The sequence below is a fragment of the Cryptomeria japonica genome, chromosome 10, assembly GCF_030272615.1.
Source record: "Cryptomeria japonica chromosome 10, Sugi_1.0, whole genome shotgun sequence".
Taxonomy (NCBI): Eukaryota; Viridiplantae; Streptophyta; class Pinopsida; order Cupressales; family Cupressaceae; genus Cryptomeria; species Cryptomeria japonica.
In genome coordinates, this window is record NC_081414.1 from 120,736,136 (window position 1) to 120,748,324 (window position 12,189).

A 12,189-nucleotide genomic window follows, 5' to 3' on the forward strand; every position below is an offset into this window, starting at 1 on the left:
TTTAGATTTGAATTACGATAATTCCTTATCACACTCTAGTTTTATAATAAAATCAACATAAATTATAGAAGATAGTAGGAGAATAGTACTCTCTATTTTAAAAAGTTTTATCTTTAATCTTCACTTCTAGTATGTGATACTCGATTTCTACTCCAAATAGTTGGTTCCACCTTAAAGTTGAATTGCATTATTAGTTCCTGCCTGCAGGAAACTATAGCGGAGGTTGTCTTCACTAACCTGTGATTAATTTGATTAGAAGCAACCAATCAAAAATATGTATCTTCCAAATATTTCTTCATTTTCCTATGTTTATGTTTTGAAGTTGCACAATTTTTACTTGAAATATCGATGTCAAGTTTTTTGGCACCTGCTGAGTGGATTTTTTATCGGTTTGCAGAGGGCTACTCAGATTTCAATGGGAGAGAACACATGTTTATAGAGGCACGCACGACTCTAGAGGAGCATGCAAAAGAAGGGTTGTAGATAACACTTGGCTGTTAGCGTCATAGTTGTCTGTGCATGTTGGTTTCAAGTGAAAGATCATGGAAGATTTTAGGGCATTAGGTGGAGCATCCGCCCTCTAATAAAAAAATACCTATACCTTTCCAGAATGCAATGGTGGTGTGTAGAGATTGAAATTATTACCAGAGAGGCATGGGATTTGCTGTAAGTCATGTTTTTTATTACTTTGATAGTTGTCTTTTTACTGTTTTTATGTCACCCTTCTTTTGGCACATGCTGGAGGATGATGGCAAAGGTTGTGGCATTCTGAGTAGTGTTAATTGAAATTCAGTAAACATGCTTTGATTTGAAAGATACCAACAATTTTTGTTTTGGGGATCCGATGAACAGGCACATTGTGGACTGGAACTGCACATATTATCATAGTAGTGATAGGGGCAGGGGTTTTATCATTGCCATGGAGTGTTGCACAACTGGGATGGATTGCAGGGCCTGCGGTCATGAATGGTTTTGCTCTCGTAACATACTATTCTTCTTATTTGATAGCGGATTGTTATAGGTTTCCTAATCTAGTTGTTAATTATGGGTAGCTTGGACAGTTGTTCGTCCTTACCCAGAAATAACAGCATTAGTTATGGGTAGTTTTGGACAGCTGTTCGTCCTGACCTAGAATTAGAAAATGGTTGTTTTTGTCAAACAAGTATTGTTAGGATAAAAACAATTGTTATTTAATAGTGGCTCTTTTTGGGTGACACCTCATAGCCAGAATTAGTTATTGGTTATTGAGTTGTCTTAATCTTAGCCATTGGTTTGAATTAATCTTGGTCGTTGGTTTTCCAACAAAGTAGTATAAAAAGGGGTCATGGGTCATTTGGAAAACAAGAAGTTTTGAGAAGAATTTGCAGTGATAGCAAATAGTCTTGCAATGTTAGCAAGAGGCGCAGTGATAGCGTTGATATAGCAATGGAGGATATCAGCAAGAGATATTAGGAGTTTGTCGGAGTTCTGCTAGTAAGAGGCAAGGAATTCTTTTGTAATTCTTATATTGTTGAAGATTAATATATTTTCCATCTATAGAACTGGTTTTCCCTTAGGGGTTTTTCTAGGGACGATTGTCCAAAAATATTGTGTCCTTGTGTTGCTTATTTCTTTCCGTATTTTTAGTGAAGTTGCAGTTGTGTTATTTTTCGATATTCAGCTGTAAATTTATTTTCAGCAGTTAAATAATTTTTATGAGATAGGAGATTAATAATCAGTGACTACAATAGAATTTCTACATGGTATCAGAGCCAAGTTGAGGGTAGAAAAGGTTTACCCTAAGCAAAGGAAAGAAATTTGAGTTTGACCTCTTTCGAGTTATTGTTTTCCTTTATTTCTTTGAGATGGCCTCAACAGGTTTGAGAGATCAGGACAGATTGGATGGTGCCTCAAATTTTGGTGTCTGGAAAGCCAAAATTTCTTTATTGCTGGAAGAGAATGGTATCAAGGAATATGTTACCAGTACTGTAGCTGTACCTACAGATCCAGTACAACTTGCAGCATACAAGAAGGATGATGCCAAGGCGAGGAGGATAATCCTTGATGGTGTCAAGGACCATGTTGTTCCACATATCGCAGAGTTAGATACAGCGAAGAAGCTGTGGGACGCCATTCTGAATCTGTACCAGAATGCTACCACTAACCGGAAGCTGATTCTTAGAGAAAAATTGAGGAATACCCGGATGAACAAGGGAGAAGATGTTACAAGTTACCTCACCAGGCTTAGACTTGTCAAGGACGAGTTAGCAACTGTTGGAGATAAGCCAAATGAAGACGAGCTAGTAAGAATAGCCCTAAATGGGTTTTCTAAGCAGTGGGATGTCTTTGTTCAAGTTATTAATGGACGAGACACCTTACCAAGTTGGGATCAACTTTGGAGTGATTTCACTCAGGAGGAGCTTAGACTAAGCCTTGTCAATGGAGCCAACAATAAGAATCAGAAAAGTGAGGTAGAACAAGAAAATGTTGCCCTAGTGGGAAAGGGGAAAACAAAGAAGGGATCTAGCAAAGGAGAAAATTCACAAATTGAAAAGAAGAAGAAGGACCTATCTAAGGTCAAGTGCTTTGGTTGTCATGAGTTTGGCCACTATGTCAGCGATTGCCCACAAAGGAAGAAAGATAAGAAGGTAAAGAACCAAGTGGCAGCTTCAGCAAGTGCAGAGGAGCTCTCTAGTAGATTGGAGGATGAGTTTGCACTCATAGCCTGTATGATTAGCTCAACCTCACAGAGTGTCTGGTATATAGACAGTGGGGCATCATTTCATATGACAGGAGTTCGAGAGTACTTCTCCAGCTACAAGGAGGAGAACACCAGAATCTAGATCTCTATGGGGAACTTGTCCAAGCTCAACTCAGTTGGGAAAGGGACTGTTCAGCTTCAGAGGGAGAATGGAAAGGTAATTCCTCTTCATGATGTGTTGCATGTGCCAGGCTTAGGTATGAATTTGGTTTCTGTATCTGTCCTTCAGGATAAAGGGTATAATGTTCTCTTTAGAGGGATGCATGTTTTGATTAAGCATAAAGATTGGAAATCACCCGTATCTATTGGAGTTAGGAGTGGTCGCCTTTATAGGTTGCAGTTTGATACTCCTAAGGCACTCATGAGCAGCAGTAACCCTAGAGATCTTGGAGAGCTATGGCATAGGAGGATGGGCCATATTCATCATGGAGCACTTAGATTGCTTCGTGAGATGGTGACAGGTGTTCCAGAGGTGAGCACGGAGCATGATGATGTATGTAAGGGATGTGTGTTGGGAAAGTTTGCGAAAGCATCTTTTCCAAGGAGTGACACCAGATCTATGGGTGTTCTTGATCTAGTACATTCAGATGTATGTGGACCAATGTCGACAAAGTCTCTTAGAGGATATGAGTATTATGTTACCTTTATTGATGATTTCTCTAGGAAGACCTGGATATACTTCTTGAAGACCAAGGATGAGGTTTTCAGTCGCTTCCAAGAGTTCAAGGCTCTTGTGGAGAACTCAACAGGAAGGAAGATAAAGGTTCTTCGGTCAGACAATGGAGGCGAGTACAAAGGAAATGACTTCCAGGATTTTTGTACCAGAGAAGGAATCAAGAGAGAGTGGACTGTTCCTTACAATCTATAGCAGAATGGAGTTGCTGAGAGGAAGAACCGTTCTATTTCGGAGGCAGCAAGGGCTATGCTACATGAACAGGACATGCCCCACTACTTATGGGCAGAAGCATGTAGTACAACAGTCTACATTCAGAATAGGGTTCCACACAAGGTACTAGGGAAAATGACACCAGAGGAGGCTTTCACGGGGAAGAAGCCAGATGTTGGTCACTTCAGGATATTTGGGAGTTTGGCATATTGCCTTATTCCTGGAGACACACGTACCAAGTTAGATCAGACTGCAGAGAAGGGGTACTTTGTTGGGTATAGTGAAACTTCAAAGGGATATAGGATGTTCATTCTAGGGACCAGAAGAATTATTGTCAGACGCGATGTCAAGTTCATGGAGGACAAGGCGTTTAGAAGATCCAGAGATTTGCCAGCAGATGATCGGAGTGAGCAGCCAACGAAAGCTCCAAGTCCAAGTCAAGGACAGGAAAGCTCAAGTATAGTTACTAGTACAAGCATAGACTCAGGTAGTGAAGATTCACAGAGTATGGAGCAACTGGTGCAGCAGGATATGCATCTAGATGATATAGAGGTTGATATTTCATCCTCTACAGTTGGCAGTAGGAACCATGAGGTTCAAGACATACAAAGGGATACTCAGGAGTCTGTGGGAGCTCCTAGGAAGAGTACAAGACAGAGGAGACAACCAGCCAAGTTCAATGACTATGTGGCATTAGTCAGCCAGTTGGTAGATAGTGAACCTTCCAGCTATCAGGAAGCTGCAAAGCATCAGGTATGGCGAGATGCTATGGTTGAGGAATATAACTCAATAATGCAAAATGATGTATGGGAGGTAGTGCCTAGACCAACTGATAGAGTAGTAGTTGGATCACGCTGGATCTTCAAGATAAAGCATGGTGCAGATGGTAGCATCGAGAAATATAAGGCGAGGTTTGTGGCCAAGGGGTTCTCTTAGAAGGAGGGAATAGACTGTGAGGAGACATTTTCTCCTGTGGCCAGGTATACTTCTATACGAGTTGTAATCTCATTTGCAGCACAGATGGGATGGCAGATCCATCAAATGGATGTCAAGACAGCATTCCTTAATGGAGAATTGAAGGAGAAGGTATACATAGAACAACCAGAAGGCTTTGTAGCACACAGCAAGGAGACCCATGTGTGCAGATTAAAGAAAGCCTTATATGGACTCAAGCAGGCTCCCAGAGCGTGGTATGAGCGCATTGATACATACTTGCAGGAAATGGGCTTTGTGAAGAGTGACGCTGATGCGAACCTCTACTACTTGGTGGTTGGGGGTGAGGTTCTCATTCTTGTTCTATATGTGGATGACTTGTTTCTTACTGGTGCGCTAGGGCTCATAGAGGATTGCAAGAGGGACCTTGCAGAAGAGTTTGAGATGAAGAATTTGGGACTTATGCACTACTTTCTAGGCATGGAGGTGTGGCTGACTGATGGAGAGATTTTCCTTGGTCAAGGGAAATATTGCATTGAAATCTTGAAGAGATTCGAGATGGAAGATTGCAAAGCCATGTCTACACCCATGATCACTAATTGGAGGAAGGTAGATGCATCCAAGGAAAAGGATGTTGATCCCACCCTATACAGGCAGCTAATTGGTTCACTCATGTATTTGGTCAACACCAGGCTAGATATAGCCTTTGCAGTAAACTCTCTTAGTCAGTTCATGGTAGAGCCAAAGAGAGTGCATTGGACGGCGGCTAAGCATGTGTTGCGTTATCTTCATGGTATAGTTGAGTACGGGATCAGATATGTTCGAGGTGAAGGTATCAAGTTGATAGGCTATACTGATGCAGATTGGGTAGGCAGTACAACGGACAAAAGGAGTACTTCAGGATGTTGTTTTAGCTTGGGATCAGGAGTTGTTTCTTGGTTCAGCAGGAAGCAAAAATCTGTGGCCTTGAGTTCATCAGAAGCAGAATACATAGCAGCCAGCATGGCGACGTGTGAAGTTATATGGCTTCAGAAGTTGCTAGTAGCCTTGTTTGGTCAGAAGGTTGAGACTACGGTGATACACTACGACAATCAGAGTTGCATCAAGTTGACTGAGAATCCAGTGTTTCACGATAGATCGAAACATATAGACATCAGGTATCACTTCATCAGGGATTGTGTACAGAGGGGGATTGTTCAGCTACAATACATACCTACAGAGGAGCAGGTAGCAGACATTCTAACAAAGGCGTTGGGGAAGGCAAAAATTCATCTTCTTTAGAGATAAGATGGGTGTCGTGCAGAACAGCTTCCTCGCTAAGAGGGAGTGTTAATTATGGGTAGCTTGGACAGCTATTCATCCTTACCTAGAAATAACAGCATTAGTTATGGGTAGTTTTGGACAGCTGTTCATCCTGACCTAGAATTAGAAAATGGTTGTTTTTGTCAAACAAGTACTGTTAGGATAAAAACAATTGTTATTTAATAGTGGCTCTTTTTAGGTGACACCTCATAGCCAAAATTAGTTATTGGTTATTGAGTTGTCTTAATCTCAGCCGTTGGTTTGAATTAATCTTGGCCGTTGGTTTTCCAACAAAGTAGTATAAAAAGGGGTCATGGGTCATTTGGAAAACAAGAAGTTTTGAGAAGAATTTGCAGTGATAGCAAATAGTCTTGCAGTGTTAGCAAGAGGCGCAGTGATAGCGTTGATATAGCAGTGGAGGATATCAGCAGGAGATATTAGGAGTTTGTCGGAGTTCTGCCAGTAAGAGGCAAGGAATTCTTTTGTAATTCTTATATTGCTGAAGATTAATATATTTTCCATCTGTAGAACTGGTTTTCCCTTAGGGGTTTTTCCAGGGACGATTGTCCAAAAATATTGTGTCCTTGTGTTGCTTATTTCTTTCCGTATTTTTAGTGAAGTTGCAGTTGTGTTATTTTTTGATATTCAGCTGTAAATTTATTTTCAGCAGTTAAATAATTTTTATGAGATAGGAGATTAATATTCAGTGACTGCAATAGAATTTCTACACTAGTCAACGGACCACACAGGAATTTTACATACAGAGAGGCTGTGAAAGCAATTCTAGGTTTCCAATCTTGCTCTGCTCCTAATCTAATTTTTTGTTGTATCATCATATCAGGGTTGATAGGTTTATTTATTTTTTATTGTTCTTCTTGTAAGTGACAGAAGAGCATGGGTATGTGGACTAATACAATATTTGGGCCTGTGTGGAATGTGTATTGCTTATACAGTAACTGTTTCAATTAGTATGAGGTAGATCTCATTTTCAAGGCCGTAAAAAAAAAAATTGTGCTTGAAAATTGAACACTGATTTACCACAATATCAACGAAAGCCTCCTGTATAACAGAGCTAACCCACACTCTGCACATACACTATGCTAGTGATATAAATTATATTATAATTCTTCAGATGGGGATCTAGATTGGGATCACTCTGCATATTGAAGAAATTGATTCAAGGGTTGATTCTATCTACTCATCGTTCCAAATTGTAGAGAAAATTTGGGCCTTAAGGAGGGTTTGTAGTCTACTTTTAAAATGGAGTCTGTATATAGCTTGTGTGTTGGTTGCTGGTTGCTGAGAAATGGAATGGATGAGAACCAACATTTCTTAAGCTTTCCTAGCCTGCTGTAATGACCGGTCATGTGACCAAATCCATATAATATATCATAAACTAGTTCTGCCTATTAAATAGTAATTATTTCAACATCTGTCCTATAGTCGTGTTTTCAGTCTCTTACTCTGAACCCTCCATTAAACTGGTCTACTGTTTAATCAGTCTTTTGTGAAGATATTTCAAAAAATTATTCTGCATTTTTTATCTTTCTTACCTGGTGAGATTGGAAGTAGGCCACATATAAGATTAGGGTTTGCTATTTATCGACTAAAAGCTATGGATATGAATATAATATATCTTTCTACTTGCAAAAAATTAAATGTTAGGTAATTGTTTTGTATGATTATTACGATTCAGTATTTCCTGCACACATATAAGGGAACCCTAGAATCTCTCCTTATACACAGAACCTTAGAATACCGCAACTTTCTGTTCAAACTTATTCATGTTTTCTTTCAAGTTTCCTACTTCTTGTACATATTTACTATGGATTCTCCCATTGTCTGGTCTGAATTGGTTATTTTCTGAATTACTATTTTTTAATTTCTCATTTTTTAACGGAAATGGCATGTTACTTTTCAGCAGAACTTTAAGATTTTCTACTTTTACATACTCTATTATGGTTATTTGCATGCTTTGTACATTGGATCTAATAGGATCCTACCATTGCAGAGCAATTAGGCAATCAGATTGCTATCATAAGAATGGACATGACTATCACTGTCAGTATTCAGCGTACCCCTTCCTAATAATTTTTGGAATAACACAAGTGATCTTATCTCAAATGATACATGAAATTCTATTGACTTAGCATTTTACATTCTTGCAGGTATTTTGTCAGCCTCTGTTTGCTTTCAATAATGAATGTGGCCTATCCATTCCTCCAGTTGGATTACATAATGTTAAACTGTTCAGGTTGTGTTGGAGAACTGCATTTGTGATCTCAATGACTGGTATTGCCATTTTGTTTCCATTCTTCAATTAGATTATTGGACTTGCAGCTGCAGCTAAGTTTTGGCCATTGGTAGTTTACTTTCCAGTGAGTATGCACATTGCACAGAATAAAGTCCAACACTGGACAATTGAGTGGATTCTTTTGCAAGCATTCAGTTTCATTTGTCTTCTCATCTTAGTGGCATTGACTGTAGCATCCATAGAAGGCCTTGTGAAAGTTCGATTGACAATAGACATAATGGGCCTTTGGGCATTCCATTTTGAATGCACATTTTCCATTAGCATGCAAATCAAGTTGTCAGACAAATCTCTCTCTGTAATTCTGTTACCAAGAAAATGAAGAAATATTCATACATATATTGTATTGTAGAGGCATGATAAAAATATATGGCCATGTTCACAAAAAGGAGTTCCGAACCTCCTATATAACAATTGCTACTGAGTGTCCCTGTTCATGGAAAAAGTTAAATCTAAAACTCTGGTTTGAATATTTTTTTAAATATTTTGTTTCTCTGCTTCTCATCCTGAATTTCATCTTTGATAGGCTTCCTACACTCCAACCAGGACATTTTCACATGCTACTGAACAGTTTCATCTTTAACCCCCTGTTTTTAAATATTCTTATGCTTTGTATCCTCCAAGTGTTCACCATAGCCATCCTCAATATCCACATGCTGAGGAGATTCTCCATGGCTCATCAAAGTCTCCAAAATGTGCCGCTCAGCCCTTATACTTGCATGAAAGCAATGCGATAGAGCTAAGCTCTTTGTCATTTGGTGTTGCCTTACTCAAGCTCTACATTGGTATAATGATTATGGCATTCTTACCTTGGTGCATATATTTTTAGTATATGTATTTGCTCCCATTATTTCGCTTTGCATTACTATTTTGTATGCAATATATCTCCTCTTTCCCAATTACTCTTCTATTTGCAGTTATAATTAATAATTTATTTCATCTGACTACTGCTATGCCTTGCCTGCCAATGCTTGGCAGGAACTACGCTGCTTGCAACTCTTGTTCTATTTGCATGCGTAGCATCAGATATATCCTTTTAGAATGATATAATATTTTAGTTTTATGCTATTAAACATTATAGATGCAACAATATTCTGTTATTCTTTAAAAGAAACAAAGGAAATTGTTAAGTAAGACTGTTCTTTTCAAGTTTCACTGTCACAGGGAACCAAATTTTAGGTAAGGGTATCCTGCAACGTACCAAATATCCCAAAGAGAATCATGGAACAATATTGATTAAATATATTACCCTTGTCAAATGTCAATTTAGAGGAAGTATACGAAAAAGATAATGGTAACAAATTGCAAAGCATAGTTGTCACTTAAATATAGTAGTTGAAAACTAGTTTTATTAGTATAGTTCTTTAATAAACTTTAGAAACTGGATTACTTTAAACTAGTTTTGTTACTTATGCATGGAAAATATATATTTAAGAGTATATTCTATCTTCTTCTACTTTATCCGAGTACTAGTTGATATTTAGAAATGATAATAAGATACATTTGAAAGGAAAAGTAAGTTTTAGATGAAATGAGTTTAGTAGGATAGAATTAAGCTATGAGATACCATTACTATAAAGATAATGACTTAAAAAAAAATACAAATTTTCATATTATTTCTTATTTATTAATAATGTTTAAAAATTGTATTTGGGTTAGTGTTATCTGTTTTGTATGTCAAAATGTTCTTGAAGTTATTCATGTCATCTAAAGAGTTATGAATTTATTATGTTTTTATGATGGTCTAATCTACTATATTGTAGGTAAGATGATAATTATAATATGAGTTGGTATGAGTAAGATGCACATTAATATTACAAGTTATTTTGATTGTTATTGGAAATTAGAAAGAAAGATATCATGTTCCAAATAAATTTACAATATTTGAAATTGTGGTTAATGTGCAATAAGCATTCTGTCACAACCCTCCTTTATCACTTTTTGATTTAAATGCAATTCTATTATATTTTTGGTTAAGCTATTTAAAATAATTGAATAAATGTTATAAAAGAATAAAAATGAACACACACACACACACTTGGAGAATATAATTCAAAGGCATTATTTTTATTTATTTTTCCCACTCCCAATTATGGCACATGTTGTAGGAGGAATTAGAAGCTTCTAGAGGAATCTTCTATGCCTTGCATGTAACTTCCCCACTATGTTTTTTAATCAATTTGCATGAGTCCAATATTGGAAAAGAATCTCTTTTTTAATTAAATTCTCTAGATAGTGGAATTGAGGGATTTTTCTTATAAATTGTAAGCAAGTTTTCAAAGAAGGGAGTTGATTATGTTTTGAAGAAAATTTCTCAAGTTTTTAGTAGTAGGATCTTCTTTGGTAGTCTCATTTTCGTTGCAGGATTGTTAAGTTATTGTTTGAAAGATTTCTCTCAAGTGGCAAGGAAGGATCTAAGGAGGATAGCTAGAAGGTTGGAGAGGATTCAACATTGAACTTCGATAAGCCAAGTTCTCTTCTTGTTATTTCACATTCCCATATGAGAAAATGGTATTTTCCAAAATATAGCTTCTAGATCTTCCTTTACAAAATTTTCTTTTGTGGATAATATTGAAAAGATAGCTTATTTATTTATTTAATTTTTCCTAGAGAAGAAATATCATATCTGGCTTGCATGTGAAAGATAGCTTTATTATTTGTTTAATTTTCTTTAGAAAATATCAGTTCTTGCTTTTCTTCTCTCAAATTCATTATTGGATTGGAAATTTAAAATGTAATTCTTTTCTTACATTAAAATATTACTTCCCTATGAACAGAAAATACCTGATAATAAGATATAAATCTCTCTATGAATAGTCCTTTGTGTTATTCATTCCTGTGAATAAATCCTTATTATCATTTGTTCACATTAATATTTTTATTTCATATATATCTGGTTATATATTTCTCTCTTGGAATATTAGTTGAAATTAAGGTATAAGTCTCTCTATGAATATTAAATCTCTGATTATGTGAAATCAATTCAAAGTATTTACCCATTTCTGTGGTAATCTAATTATCTATTTTATTGCTAAAGCAAATCTCTCTATTTTCATTTCCTGTGAAATCAATTTAAAACAATTGCCTACCTCTGTGATAATCTAATTATCTGTTTTATTTGCTGAAGCAAATCTCTCTATTTTCATTTCATGTGAAATCAATTTAAAACAATTTTTGTGATAACTTAATTATCTATTTTATTTCTGATGCATATCTCTCTATTTCATTTCATTTCTGTGAAATTCTTGTTCTTATTTTCAGAAACCATTAAAATCTGGAAATGTAAACTACACACACACACACACACACACACACATATATTAAATTTATTTCATATGAAAATTAAATATTGCAAGAGATTTCAATATATAAAAAATCACGTCCTTCGGAATTTATTCTAAATGGGTATCAGGCGGCATGCAGGGTAGTGGAGGCAGTTATGGTAACTGTCGGGGAAGTGGTACCCTCCACTTCCCCTGCGGTCACTGTCACGACAGTGGCCGTAGGGTAGTGGAGGGGACCACGGGGTCCCCTCATCATTGCAGGCCTACTTCCACAGACTCGTAGTGATGACGGGACCCATGGGTCCCACTTCCACTTGCCTCCCCTTTTTTTATTCAAAAAAAATGCCACTATAATTTAATTCGTGGCGATTTAGACAATGTTAACTTTTTTTTTTAAATTTTAGTTTTGTAAAAATTTTAACTTAGGTAATTTTAGAAAATTACCATCCTTATTAAAATTTATAATAATTAATATATTTTTTTAGCAATTTTCTATTTGTAAATTAAAATTGTAATAATTGACTTGTTTTAGCAAATTTTCTATTTGTAAATTGTAATAATTAAATTATTATTTTTATTTAGTAATTTTCTAATTGTAAATTAAATTGTATTTAAAATTTTATAATTAGAAAACTATAAAAGCTATTTAAAATTCATTGGGCCACTTAGTTGGCATTATGGACTCATTAAAAACAATTACTTCATATGAATATGATTTGAACCAAATGTCTAA

General features: G+C 36.3%; 1 pseudogene; it reads left to right on the forward strand.

The window, feature by feature from the left end:
- Positions 1-348: 348 nt before the first annotated feature.
- LOC131029138 (amino acid permease 3-like) lies at positions 349-8,896 on the forward strand (annotated as a pseudogene).
- The last annotated feature ends 3,293 nt before the right edge of the window (positions 8,897-12,189 follow it).